This window comes from Peromyscus leucopus, chromosome 15 (assembly GCF_004664715.2).
Source record: "Peromyscus leucopus breed LL Stock chromosome 15, UCI_PerLeu_2.1, whole genome shotgun sequence".
In the NCBI taxonomy this organism is placed as follows: Eukaryota; Metazoa; Chordata; class Mammalia; order Rodentia; family Cricetidae; genus Peromyscus; species Peromyscus leucopus.
In genome coordinates, this window is record NC_051076.1 from 11047440 (window position 1) to 11063197 (window position 15758).

Sequence of the window (15758 nt, forward strand, 5' to 3'; positions counted from 1 at the left end):
GAATTCTCCGTTTCAATTTATATGCCATTTTTTAATTGGATTATTTGTTTTGATATCTAGTTTCTTGAGTTCTTTATGTATTTTGGAAACCAACCTTCTGTCGTCGGATGTGAAGTTGAAGATTTTTGCCATTCTGTAGGATACCATTTTTTCCTCTTGACAGTGTCCTTTGCCTTACAGAAGGTTTTCAGTTTCATGAGGTCCCATTTATTAATTGTCAGTCTTAGTGTCTTTGCTATTGGTGTTCTACTCAGGAAGTTGTCTCCTGTGCCATGTGTTCAGTGCTATTTCCCACTTTATCTTCTGTCAGGTTCAATGTAACTGGATTTATGTTGAGGTCTATTATCCATTCGGACTTGAGTTTTGTGCAGGGTGATAGATATGGATCTATTTGCTTTCTTCTACATGCTGACACCCAGTTATGCTAGCACCATTTGTTGAAGATGCTTTCTTTTTTATTGTATAATTTTGGCTTCTTTGTCAAAAATAAAGTGTCCAAAGGTATGTGGATTTATGCCTTATGCTTCGATTCAATTCTATTGATTCACCTGTCTATTTTTATATCAGTACCATGCCGTTTTCATTACTATAACTCTGAAGGAGAGCTTGAAATCAGGGATGTTGATACTTACAGAAGTTCTTTTATTGTACAGGATTTTTTTTTTAGCTATCCTGGGTTTTTTGTTTTTCCATATGAAGTTGAGTTTTATTACTTCAAGATCTATAAAGAATTGTGTTAGGATTTTAATGGAGATTGTGTTAAATCTGCAGATAGTTTTTGCTAAGATGGCCATTTTTTACTGTATTAATTCTACCAACGCATGAGTATGGGAGATCTTTCCATCTTCTGCTATCTTCTCCAATTTCTTTCTTCAAAGGCTTAAATTTCTGTCATACAGATCTTTCACTTACTTGGTTAGAGTAACCTCAAGATATTTTATTTTATATATTTGTGGCTATTGTGAAAGGTGTTGTTTTCCTGATTTCTTTCTCATCCCATTCATTGTTTGTACATAAAAGGAATACTTTTTTAAAGTTAATCTTGTATCTAGCCACTTCACTAAAGATGTTTATCAGCTGTAAGAGTTCCCTGGTATAATTTTTGAATATGTATATGTATACTATCATATCTGCAAATAGCCATACTTTGAATTCTTCCTTTGCAGTTTGTATTCTTTGGCCTCCTTTAGTTGTCTTAATGCTGTAGCTAGAACTTAAAGTACTCTATTGAATAGATATGGAGAGAGTGGACAGTCTTGTCTTCTTCTGATTTTAGTGGAATTGCCTTGAGTTTCTCTCCATTTAATTTGATGGTGGCTGCTGGCTTACTGTATATTGCTTTTTATTATGTTTAGGTATGTTCCTTGTATCCTTGATCTCACTAGGACTTTTATCATGAAGGTGTGTTGGATTTTGTCAAAGACTTTTTCAGCATCTAATGAGATGATCTATTTTAAAGCTTTTTCAGGATTTATGTAGATCCACATTGTCCGATAGTGGGTACTATTTGTAGGTAGAGTGTTTTGTTGGGACTACCAACTGGCTCTGTCCTATCAACCTATTCCCAAATAACTACACAGAGACTTAATATTAATTATAAATGATCGGCCAATAGCTTAGGCTTGCCACTAACTAGCTCTTACAACTCAAATTAACCTGTATTTCATGGAGTATTTTTTACATCAATATTCATGAGAGAAATTGATCTGTAATTCTTTCATTGTATGGTTTGAATATCAGGCTGATTGTGGCCTAATAAAAGGATAATAAAAGGAATTTGGCAATGTTCTTTCTGTTTCTATTTTGTGGAAAACTAAAGAAGTATTGGTATTATCCCTTCTTTAAAAGTCTAGGAGAATTGTGCACTAAAACCATCTGGCCCTAGGGTTTTTTGTTTGTTTGTTTGTTTGTTTTGGTTGGGAGACTTTCAATAATGGCTTCTATTTCCTTAGGGATTATGGGCCTATATTTAAATGGTATGTGGTACCTATCAGGAAATTGTCCATTTCTTTTAGATTTTCCAATTTTGTGGAGTACAGGTTTTTGAAGTATGACCTAATGATTCTCTGAATTTCCTGTTATATGCCCCTTTTCATTTCTGATTTTGTTAATTTGGATATTTTCTCTCTACCTTTTAGTTAGTTTGGATAAGGGTTTGTATATCTCATTCATTTTCTCAAAGAACCAACTCTTGTTTCATTGCTTCTTTGTGTTGTTCTCATAGTTTCTATTTTATTGATTTCTGCTCTCCGTTTGATTATTTCCTGCCTTCTACTTCTCTTGGGTGTGTTTGCTTCTTTTTGTTCTAGAACTTTCAGGTGTGCTGTTAGGTCACTAGTATGAGATCTCTCCAAATTCTTTATACAGGCATTTAGTGCTATGAACTTTCCTCTTAGCACTACTTTCATTGTGTTCCACAAGTTTGGATATGTTGTGCATTCATTTTCATTTAATTCTAGGAAGTCTTTTATGTATTTCTTTATTTCTTCCTTAACCCAGTGGTGATTCAGTTGAGAGTTGTTCAGTTTCCATGAGTTTGTAAGCTGTAGTTGGAAGTTTTTCTGGTCCCACCTGGCCCCACAGTCCCACAGTTGCTTATAAAATAATCACTCAGAGGCTTAAAGTTAATTGCAAACTGTATGGCCTATGGCTCTGGCACATTATTAACTAACTCTTATAAATTAATTCAACCCATACCTATTATTCTATTTCTTGCCACATGGCTTCATGGCTTACCAGTACTTTCACATCTTACTTCTCCTTGTGGCAGTTTGCAGTTACTTCCCTGACCTTTTTCTTCCTCTCTCTTCTGTTTGAATGTACCGCCTAACCTTACTCTGCCTCACCATTGGCAAAACAGCTTTATTTATCAACCAATCATAACAACACATATTTCAGAGCATACAGAAAGATATTCCACAGCAATAGCCTTTCTATAGTTTCTGTTGTTGAACTCCAGTTTAATCCATGGTGATCTGATAGGATACATAGGGTGTAATTTCAATTTTCTTATATCTGTTGAGACTTGCTTTGTGACTGAGTATGTGGTCAGTTTTGAAGAAGGTTCTGCGAGGTGCTGAGAAGAATGTATATTCTTTTGTGTTTAGGTGGAATGTTTTGTAGATATCTGTTAGGTCCATTTGAGTCCAAGCATCTATTAGTTCTGTTATTTCTCTATTTAGTTCCTGTCTGGATGACCTGTTTATTGGTGAGAGTGGGGTATTGAAATCTCACATGATTAATGTGTGGGGTTTGATGTGTGATTTAAGCTTTAGTAATGTTTCTTTTATAATGTGAGTACCATTGCATTTGGGGCATAGATGTTCAGAATTGAGACATCTTCTTGATGGATTTTTTTTTCTTTTAATGAAATGTCCTTCTCAAAGTTTCTTTTGATTAATTTTGGTTTGAATTCTATTTTATTTATTTATTTATTTATTTATTTATTTATTTATTTATTTTTTTTTTAGATATTAGGATAGCTACACCAGCTTGCTTCTTAGGTCCATTTGATTGGAAAATCTTTTTCCAAACCTTTACTCTGAGGGAATGTCTATCTTTGATGTTGAGGTATATTTCTTGTATAAAGCAGAAGAATGGATCCTGTTTTCATATCCATTCTGTTAGCCTATGTCTTTTTATTGGTGAATTGAGTCCATGATATTAAGAAATATTAATGACCAGTGATTGTTAATTCTTGTTATTTTTTGTTGTTGTTGGTAGTGATGTGTGTGTGTGTGTGTGTGAGAGAGAGAGAGAGAGAGAGAGAGAGAGAGACAGAGAGAGAGAGAGTTCCCTTTCTTTTTGTTTTGCTAGGGTAAGATAATCTACTGCCTGTGTTTTTGTGAGTGTAGCTAACTTCCTTGGGTTGGAGTTTTCTTCTAGTACCTTCTGTAGGGCTGAATTTATGGATAAATACTGTATGAATTTGACTTTGTCATAAAATATCTTGTTTTCTCCATCTATAATGATTGAAAGTTTTGCTAGATATAGTAGTCTGGGCTGGCATCTGTGGTCTCTTTGAGTCTGTAGGATGTCTGTCCAGGCCCTTCTGCCTTTTTAGTCTCCATTCAGAAGTCTGGTATAATTCTGATAGGTCTGCCTTTATATGTTACTTGGCCTTTTTCCTTTGCAGCTTTAAAAATTATTTCTTTATTCTGTATGTTTGCTATTTTGATTATTATGTGGCAAGGTGACTTTTTTCTGATCCAGTCTATTTAGTGTTTTGTAAGCTTCGTGAACCTTTATAAGCATAGACATGCTCTTCTTTAGGTTGAGAAAGTTTTCTTTTATGATTTTGTTGAATATATTTTCTGAGCCTTTGATCTGGGATTCTTCTTTTTCTATTCCTACTATTCTTAAGTTTGGTCTTTTCATAGTGTCCCAGATTTCCTGGATGTTTTGTGTTAAAAAAAAAAAATTTAGACTTAACATTTCTCTAACCGACCAATCCATTCCTCTATCATGTCTTCAAAGCCTGAGAGTCTCTCCTCCAACTCTTATATTCTGTTGGTAATGCTTGAATATGTAGTTCCTGTCACTTACCCAGATTTTCCATTTCCAGAATTCCCTCAATGTATGCTTTTTTATTGCTTCTATTTTGATTTTCAGGTCTTGAACCATTTCTTTTACCTGTTTGTCTGTTTTTTTCTTGGCATTCTTTAAGGGATTTATTGATTTCCTCAAATTTTTTGTTTGTCTTTTCCTGAATTTTTGAAGGGATTTTTTTCACTTCCTCTTTAAGACCTCTATCATCTTCATAAAGTTATTTTTAAGGTTGTTTTCTCTTGCTTCAGCTGTGTTGCAATGATCACAGCTTGCTCTCATAGGATAGCTTGGTTCTAGTAGTATCATATTGCCCTTTCTGTGACTGATTATATTCTTACACTGGCATTTAGGCATCTGGATTTGGGATGGTTATAGGTATAGGTGTTGATTCCTGCATTTGTCTTTGTTGGGTGGGTGTTTTTTATCCTCAATTTCTGTTTCCTCTCTGGTCTTTTGGCCTAAGTGATCAACGATTCTGGTAACTAGCTAGTCTTCAGGTCCAGTAGGGTGTCTCTGCTGGGCTTTTTTTTTGAGCCTTGGATCCCTAGATCTGGCCTGGCCTCTGGTAAGGCTGAAGTCTTCTCCCAAAATTGTTAGACCAGTATATAGAGCTTGGGGGGATGAGTGCTGGGGTCTCTCGGACCAGTCTGGTCTCCAGTAAGTCTGACTATGCTGTGGGCTGGAGTATGAAGCCCAAGGGAGGAGGTGATTTTAATATATGTTTAATATTGGGCTTCTTTAATTTTTTTTAAATTTAGAGATGGAAAAGTATTGCAGGTTTGAGAATTGTTACTTGTAATTTAGAAAAATGCATTGAAGTTAAGTAAAAGAACAAGAAAAGTAGAAATGAACCTAGTACTTTATTCCAAAGGGGTTGTTTAAGATGTATTTTAATAAAAAGAAACTGATTGCATGATTATCAATGCTTTTCTTTTGAAGCATCTCCATTTCTGAGTTGATCTGGCCTGTTGGTTAGTCTTCTGGGCTTTGTGCCTATAACATGCAGACACTGCCTGGAATAAGAAAGCTATACTTTGAGAACATATCCAAGATCAATCTGCTCAGAAGGTCTGAGAGAAGAAAGTTCTAGGTGTTTTATAGTAGAGAAAGCCAATGAGACTGTAAGGCAGTCATTGAATGAAGCCAATCTTGGTGCTTCTCCACCCTCATTGTCTGTGGTGTTTGGAACCACCCCTAATTATCTTGGCAGTTGGAGAGAGAGAGGGTTTCATGAAACAATCAGCTTAAATAATTCTTTAGAAATCATTAATTCATTCAAAAATATTTATTCGATGTATCCTAGGCACTGGTATTCTGCATCCATGGAAGTCCTGCCAACCTGTTTCAAGACAGGGTCTCTCTGTGAATCCTGAGATGGACTCAAACTCACAGTCCTCCTGCTGCATGGAGAGTGCTAGGCTTACGTCTATGCACCACAATGTCTGGACCCCCATCTTCTTCTAACCGACCTTTCTAGTGAATATAAGCATTGGATTCATACCTTTTGTCAAAAACGTATTTATTGTGATATAATAACTATAGATTTCACTGTTTTAAAGTGCCATATTTAGTGGGGTTTAGTGTATTAGTAATATATGTTCTTTGTCTCTTCAAAAAGAAACCCTATACCCCTCCCATCACTCTCCTCTCCCTGTTTGCCAGTACTTGGCCACAAGTACTTGACTTTCTGTCATATTAATCTACCTACTGTGATCATTTCCCATAATGGCGTCACAATATATGTCTCTTATTTCTGGCTTTTTTCACTTAACATGTTTGATTGTCTGCATGCTAGATCGTCTCCATTTAGGCTTTTGCATTTATTTATTTAGTGTGTGTGTGTGCATACACATACATGCGGAGACATGTGTGTGGAGATCAAAGGACAATGTTTAGGAGTCGGTGTTCTTCCACTATGTTGGCTCCAGGAATTGAATTCAGCTCATAAGGTCTGAGGCAAGCACCTTTACCAGCTGAGACATCTCCCCAGCCCATTTCATCCCTTTAATGTCAAATTCCATTCCACTTTGTAAGTGTACTGCACTAGGTTTGTCCATCTACCAGTGATACTTCCTAGAGTTGTTTCCATTTTCTAGTTCTTATGAATAATCTTCCACGAACAGTCCATATGTGCACTCTGAATGGACATATGCTTGCAGTTCTCTTGTGTGTATACTTAGAAGCGGAACTACTGGGCCTTATGGTGACTCCCTCGCATTTTTAGGAACTGTCAACGTGTCCAAACCACTTTACATACTGTACTAGTTTCAATCCTGTTGCTGTGATAAAAATACCCCAACAGAAAGCAACTTAGGGGAGAAAATGCTGGTGTTAGTCCACTATTCCAGTTTATAGTCCATTATTGTGGGGAAATCAAGGTGGCAGGAACTTGAGGCAGCTAGCCACACCCCACCCACTGTCAAGAGTAGAGAAAAGCAAATGCATGCATGCTGCTTGCTAGTGCTCAGCTCTATTCTCTAACCATAGAGTTCAAGCCCCTGCCCAGGGAATGCGGCTGCCCACAGTGGGCTGGGTTCTCACACATCACTTAACATAATGAAGATAATGCCCTACAGACAAGTCCATATGAGACTCTTCCTTAGGTGATTCAAGTTGACAGTTAAAGCCAGCCATCACATACCACTTTACATCATTACCCGTGATTTGGACAGGTTCCAATTTCTCCATAGCTTTAGTAATAGGTGTTCGTACTTTTAATTATAACCATCCTAGTAAATATGAGCAGTTTCTTATTGTTATATTATTCAGGCAGGATTTTGTTGTGTAGCTGAGAGCAGCCTCAAGCTCTCAGTCTTCCTGTCTCTGCCTCTTTAGTGCTGAGATTTCAGGCCTTCATATCTATTCTTGTCTCTTGTTTGATTTAATTTCTCTGACCAATAATTTGCTCAACATATTTATAATAAGCATTTCACATATATTCTGGGTGACTCTTTGATGTGTTTCAAACATTGTTTATTTTATAGTCTACATCTCTCTAGATGTAAGCTAGCACATAGTAGGGATGCAATGATATAGAAAGAATGGATACACATGTGGTTTTTTGCAATATTATCCTTTAAGCCTTTTTTGCGGGGGAGGGGGTTTCTCTGTGTAGCTTTGGAGCCTGTCCTGGAACTCACTCTGTAGCCCAGGCTGGCCTCAAACTCACAGAGATCCACCTGCCTCTGCCTCTCAAGTGCTAGGATTAAAGGCGTGCACCACCACCACCAGCCCTTTAAGCCCTTTAACAAAAGGTCCTAAACAGCTATTGCATATTATGAATATTCTTCTTAAGCAGTCCCAACACACTGGTGGATATGTATATATAAATGTAAAAATATGGATTCTTTAAATATATTTTAACCAATTAAAATATCCGTATATTGAAGGATAGCTTATTTACCTTTATTTTTCTCCTCAGAAGTCAATTGCAGGCAAGTAATGTGTCCGGGCTCTTTATGGGAACAAAGTTTTAACTCACACTAGTTGGGAGCTGTGCTTCAGTTAAGTTGATTATGAGGCCAGACCTCTTGAGCTGGTGTTTGTGGATGGCAGAGGCAGATATGCATCTCACACGGGCACCTGTTTCCTGGAATTAGAGATCAGTGAGTGATATGAGCTTCTTTTTCAGGGTATGTTCCTTCCTGGGTGTCAGATGCCATTTATCACACCACAGATTTTGCTGTCTGTCGGGATCTAGGTAAAATGGTTTTTCAGAGCTTAAGGAATTTCTCTCCCTATAAGGATTTCATTCAAAGTAGCCAGCTCAGTTCAGACAGTTAGAGGAAAGCACAGCCCTGTGTGCTCACAATACCCAGTCCTGTATCCCAGTGACACCCTGTGTTAATTCCACGATTGTTCCAGCAAAGTCTCAATATTTCCCCATGCTTATGATGTTGACATGACTCACATGAACATGGACAATTCCCACAGGTGGTGAACTGAGAAACTAGGAGAATCCACTCACAAAAATGTTTCAGGTAAGAACACTTTTTGACAATATGCTTCAAATGTTAAAAAAAAAAAAAAATAGATGCAGGTTCATAGTGGACGGAGGCAGTTCATTTGTTAAAACTTCAGGAGTTGGTGAAATAACTGTATACAGACTTACACACATAAATGTTCATTATAGTATTGTTTATGATAAAAAATCTCATAAACAACCAAATGGTCCAATAAGGAGCACATTGAACAAATTATGGCTCATACATATATGTGTTGACCTGTGATGAAGAGGCAGGCATTAAAGTAAAGCCTGCTTACATAACAGAGAAAATGTCAAGATACATGGATCTTTAAACCATATGAGGAAAACTGGCACACACACACACACACACACACACACACACACGCACACACACACACGGGAGAGTATTGAATTCTGAGTGGTGATATAGAAGTTTTAATATGCTTTTTATGGTTTTTGTACTTTCAACATTTTATAATTAAAAATTTATTATTAAATAGTGAATTACTTTAACAAAAAAACCCAGAATTCTTGGTGGAGCATCACACAAGAAGAGACAACATTTTTAATAGGACTGATTTAGATTTATTGGTGTGTGTGTGTGTGTGTGTGTGTGTGTGTGTGTGTGTGTTATGAATGTTATATACATGTTGCCTGCACATATGTCTGTGTACCAACTGTGCTTGACACCCATGGAAGCCAGAAGCAGATGTCGTATACTAGCCATGGGTTTACAGATGGCGGTGAGCCGCCATGTGGGTGCTGGGAATTGAACCCGGGTCCTCTGGAAGAGCAGCCAGTGTTCTTAACCACCGAGCTATCTCCCCAGCCCTTCCATTGAAAATTTAAAGTGCTAGTGAGTTGGAGTGATCGATGTGGAACGCTGGGGGAGTTTCTGTTGCTTGGCTTGTGTTTCCCGGAGGAAGTGCTCCTGCTTAGGTCGTGTTGCCACACTCTCTCAGCCCGTGCTCTGGTCATGAGAGGGGTGGCTGACCTGACCGCTATGCCAGCTCTGCTCCTCTCTCTAGGCAGCCTTTCCCGCTCATCAGGGCACATCCTGACTTCCTCCCTGTAGCAATGTCCCCAAAAGCTGTCCACAAAATGTGCATTGCTGCTCAACTTTGTCTCTAACGGCTAGGTGAAAGTGTTCCCACGACTATGTAATATCGGAGAGTCGTGACTCTACCCACAGCCTCCAATTTGGCTTTACTCAATAATAAACCTGGACTTCAAAATCGTATCTGAAGTAGAGAAGTCAGTTGCTTTCTTAATTGTGCAAGATTTGCCACCTTTCCTTTGTCAAAGGAGAAGGGGCAGTGGGAGCCTCTGGGCATTCTCATGTAAAATAAGAGCACACATAATAATACATAGCAATGATAGTAATTATTATTATTATTATCTTAAAGATTCTAAGCATAGACCAGCATGGTATTTTTAAAAATCTACTCTAAGTGATAGACATAAATGTTATATGAAAGTATAAAAATAGATGATAACATAGGGAGAAATCTAGGTTACTTCAGTTATGGCATTGAATTTTAAAATCTAAATGCAAAATCATAATCTACAACAGAAAAAATGTAAACTGACCACTTAAAAGGTGAAACTTCTACTCTATTGAAAGACCTGTTAAGAAATCAAAAGATAAGCCCCAGACTGGGAGAGAGGAAATATTTGCAAAGCACGTGATTGATAATTAGTGTACAAGAACACTTAATAATGTACAACGCAATTAAAATCTTCCTGTTTCTTATAGTCATATGCAGAGTAACTTATTAAATAACTATATTAAATTAATATAATATTAAATTAAATAACTGTAATAATTATTATTGATAATGATCATATTCTAATTAGCTTAGTTTTCACAGGCGGGGGAGGTGTTGTTTATTTTTGAAACAGGATTTCAGGTAGCCCAGGCTGGCCATGAACTCACTATGTAGCTGAGGATGGATTATCTTTAATCTCTCAATCCTTCAGCCTCCACTTCCCAAGTACAGGCATGTACCAGCACACTCAGGCTTAGGCAATCCTAGAGATTAAGTCTAAGGCTTTGGGCATGCAAGGCACACAGTTTACACACCCAGTCCCAAGCTTTTGTAAACTAAGGAGAGTAAGAAATGAATACTAGTTTCAGGCCCTTTCCCACAGACTCCTTTAGGGAAATGTGTAAATAAGGCGAATTCTTGGGAAACCCTGGGTTCCCATCTGAATGTTTATTGGAAATGGTGGGACACTGGCAGGATCGTGCTACTTCACTCCCCTGGGGCACCTTACATCTGTAGAGATAGAATCTCCAGTGAGGAAATCTGAAAGGTAGCTTGATTGGAGGAGACTAGACAGGCCAATTCTGGCAAAGTAAAACTCAAGGTTTGGTTTATTCTGTGGTGATCCTTCGCTCTGCCCTTTGAAATCTGGGTAAACTTTGCCAAGTGGATCAAGCAACCTCTGGGGCTTTTGATATTTATAAGCATGTAATGAGTAATGGTTATGAAGAAAAGTCAGTATTTTCTCACACTTCCTGCTTGTTTAAAAATTCATACAGATCTGTCAGGCAATTCTTGGGGTGGGACAGTTTATTTTAAATATCTTCAAAGGGAGGAGTGTACAGGTTCTTGTCTTGTTGCCAAGTTAAAACTTGGGGGAAGAGGGGGTACAATCTGGTTCCCATCTCACAGTGTGAGGGTGCAGTCCATGGTAGCAGGGAAGGTACAGAAGTCGGTGTGGCTCCGAGCTGTGCCGCAGGACCCTGAGGTGATACTCAGATCTCAGGAAACCAGGAAGTAGAAAGTAGACAGGAATCTGGGTTGGACTCTAAACCTCTACCTCTCCTTCCTCGGTGACTTACCTCCTCCTGTGAGACTTCACTTCTCAGAGGGTCTATAGCTTCCCCAAACTGTCACCAGCTCAGGACCAAGTACACATTAGTCTTCGGGGTATTGCAAGTATTTATTTATTTATTTGTTCACTTATTTGGGAGGTGTGTGTGTGGGCAGGCTTCGTGGAAAGGTCAAAGTACAGCTATCTGGAGTGGGTTCTTTCCCTGCCTCCATGTGGGATCCAGATTGAAGGGTTATCAGGCCTAGACGCCAGTCCCTTTACCCGCTGAGCCTTCTCTCTCCGGTGTGAGACATTTCAACATTCAGACCATAGCAAGGAAAAATGAAGCAGCCGGCCTAGTCAGATTAAAGCAGACACAGAATAGTAAGATGTAAAGGAAGCAAATGCGGAGGGCCTTCTTCTGAATTACATGGTGGGTAATTGGAAGTAAAATACTCATTCATTAAAATGATCCGAAGAAACCAAAGACAGCACATCTTAAAAAGCAGAAATGGTAGGTCCCTTTCATAAAGCAACAGGATACTAGTTAGAATGCCCATTATTTTATTAAACTCATGGAAATTTGATTCTGACCTCTGATGTGGAAGAAATTGCTACCAACACTTGGTTGTGATATAATGTGGATCTGTAGAGGACTCAGGTATGTGGCCAAGGTGATCTGACACATACAAGAATATTCCTATCCATCATCATGAGCAACTACCAGCTGCCACACTGTAAGTTAGTCAACACAGTTATACCTAATAAATACAGCTACCTTTCTTGATCTTATACTGGATAAGTGTGTGTGTGTGTGTGTGTGTGTGTGTGTGTGTGTGTGTGTGTGTAGACTTGTGCATGCCACAGCACAAGTGTAGAGCTCAGAAGACAAGCCTGAATGTTGTTCTTAGTTTCCACCTGCTTCCAAAGAACCAGGGCAGCTCTGTTGATTTTTCACTGTGGACAGCAGACGAGTTGACTCTTGAGCCTCCACGATTCTCTGTCTCCTCCTCTCGTGGCACCACAGGAAAGCTGGGGCTGCAGCACAGAGTCTCAGTGGGTCGACACCGATTCGGAGGCTCTGCACCCAGCCCTCACACTTGTGCAGCAAGCATGTTCCCCATCTGAGGCATCTCCCCTGCCGCCAACTAGTTGACCATTCTAAAGAGGCTGAATGCTTGTTGTACACAAGAAGTCAAGAGGCAGTACAAACGTGAGGCTTGTCTGCCACCCATGCTCAGATGCGTTTGTTGAATTGCACATACTTAGAGCAAACTCAATCTTTAATTGCAGGGCTGGAGCCAAAGCAGTAGTTAGGTGAATCTCTAATTTGAAATATTATAGACTCAGTATTGGAAAATAGATACATTCAACATCTGTCTTTGGAGTCTGAGGTTTCCAATTTAAGCCAACAAAATATTTCTAAGTGAGATCTGCCAATTTATGTCTTTTAGTGAATCACAAACATTTTCTTTTTTTTTTCTTCTACCTGGTGTATTTACTTGAAAAGAATAGCATTATTCAAGTAATGCTTCAAATCATGCTAATGTCTTCAGGATACAACTGGAAAAATTCTTTTCATTGTTTTTGAGACAGGGTACCACATAGCCAAGGCATTTTAACGCACACATTAATGGACACTTAATATTAGAAATCATTTTTTTCTGTCTAATGGGTCAGTAAATCAATCTCAAATTATTATGTGCCATACATAGTTGAAGGACAAACTTGGCTCAAAAGACCACGTGGAGTTACAGAGCTGAAGTTTCCCATTAATCAAAGTCTGTGTTTTGAGGAACATCATGAGAAACTTAAAAGTGGGACGGAGATGAATTTTTCATGGAAAATTTTGGTTTCCCACTTAGCAAATTATCAATAACCTTCTTGTCCACCATGCCTTCCTTCTGTCCCAAAACTTAATATGGAGAAGAAAGGAGTTTTTCTTTTTTCTAAGTGTTAGGCATGGCATTGAGAATCTTAATCACCAAAGGTAACAATAAACCTTGCAAGGAGATGCATATGCCCCAGTGGGGCCTCAAGAGAGTAACAATATATGTTATATTGATAAGATTGTGGAAATCCTTACGTACAGTACCATAATAAAGAGGTTCCAGAAGAGGGAAAAACAGAAAAGATAAAAATCAGTGACCTGTATAGTGTTCTTTGTCATCATGCAGTGGAGATTTTATGGGGGTGGGGGGTAAAAAAGAGAAGTGATAACAGAACCTGTAGAGGGTCAGTGTATTGGGAGAATATAAAATTTAAAAACAGTATTATTCAGAGACAAGTGGCCAGTCCATTCTTGTTGTTCTACAAGATACAAAGGAAGCTCAGTCTACATTTAAGGAAGAATTTCCTATGGGACCTTGAGATGAAGGTCATACGTTTCACAGCTTCTGTATGGTCTGGGGATGACAAATGGTAGCATCATCCTGTAGCTCCAAGAGCAGTGGCTGGCCGGCAGCTCTCCTCTGCAGCTCCTGGGAGGTCCCAAACATAACACTGGATTCTGAAAAGAGGGTACTGTGAGGCTTCCCTCATCTCTGACTACACAGAGCCTGGTAGAGGGGAGCACAAGACCTCAACTGAGGCCTGAGGGGGAGAAGTAATGAGAAATCAGGAAAAGGAAACAAGTCATTCTACTTAGGAGTTCTCCAGAGTTTAGCCTCCTGTCTCATTTGGATTGTGACAATTTTTAAATATCTGTATTTTATGGGAATAAGTCAAATAGCAAAGAAAGTCATTAAAGGAAGGAACTGAAGCCAGACAAAGGGCGAAGCAGAGTATGGCAGCTGTGAGGGGCGTTGAGAGTCTCAGTGGGAACTGGGGGCGGGGGGGCAGGAGCTGGTTAGTGCTAACAGCCCTGCAAGAGGTCTGCCTACATGTGCTTGGGTATGAGGGCAGGGGAAGAGTCACAGAGCCACAGAGCAAGTGAGAAGGACATTGAAATGAGTACCCAGAGGGGGATGGACTCCAGGCCTTACCACACCCCATGATCTAGCTCTAAAAGATGAAAATGGAAAGATGGAAAATGAAGATTCTTGTAAACTTCCTTTTGGTTGTGTTCCATCTTGGAAAGAGAAGCAAACTGATGAAATTACTCATTATTTGTGGATCCATAAAATATTATTTTGAGAATAAATAGTACTCTGGATGTTTTCCCTTTCTTTATCTATTTTTATGTTTTTAATTGAATTAAGGTGGTTCAATTAGGCCAATAGAAGAATACTGGCTACAAGTTTGATCAAATCCTGCCAAAGACAACTGTGATATCTCCCTTCCAGGCATTTTTTAAAAAACAGGTAGCCTGATTTGAATTTTAATTTATGTAAAGTGTGAGATTGACCTAGATGACTTCCAAGGCTATTTCTGAACCCATGTTTTGTAATTTTAAGAAAGAGAAGGTCCATTCTGAGAACCCACGGGTTTGTCAGGGAGGGGTCTTCCTTGATGAAGACACAGCCTGCAATGTGAATTTGCTTAATTGCAGGGAAACTCATTTAATCTGGAACAGAAGAAAACAAAATGCAGTGGCAACCAAGTACATGGTGGCCATTCTTAGATTTACAGATTTACAGAAAGCAGACCTGGGTTTCCTTCAACTAAACAACTTCTATGTGAAGCCAAATTTGAAGACAAAAATGGCAAGCTGTTTGTCCCTTCCATATTCGTGAGTCACAATATTAACCCATTATCTGTAATTCTTCTTCGTATTATGGGACAGAAGGGACAACATCTGATTGAAGTGTACAGAAACAAGTCTAAGATCCAGGATAGAAGAGTCTAGTCACACGACAATGGTTATCACATCAGGATGTATTTGGCAGAAAGTAAGGAAGTCCTGACTTACAACTGCATATTTTTCTTATTTAAGAAGTAAGCAGTTTCTGGTGGTGGTCCAATAACTCAACAATTGTAGAGTTTATATTTCTCCAGTTCCACTGACTGCTTTTTCTCACTCTTCCAAGATTACTTTTTCAGACTCAGCCATATGCTAGCATCTAAGATAGGATGAAGCCATTTAGGAAGACAGAACTATACCAGCCAGCCACATCTTTTGTGGGAGAAACATAATCTTTCCTAAGCACAGTTCTGATTGTGTCATGTGATCATTTCTAGCTGCAAGTGAGGCTAGGAAACCCAGCATCATGATTATCATGATTGCATATGTTCCATCAACCTGGAGCTTTGAGTTCCTTTGATGAAGAATGGAAGGGGGTGTTCTTTTTTTTCAGTATTTTATTTGTGTGTGCATTTGTCTGTGTGAGAGTGTCAGATTCCCTGCAAATGGAGTTATAGACACTTGTAAGCTGCTATGTGGGTGCTTGGAATTGAACCCAGATCCTTTGGAAGAGCAGCCAATACCCTTAACCACTGCACCATTGTTCCAGCCCCCAGGGGTGTTCTTAATAGGCACACATCT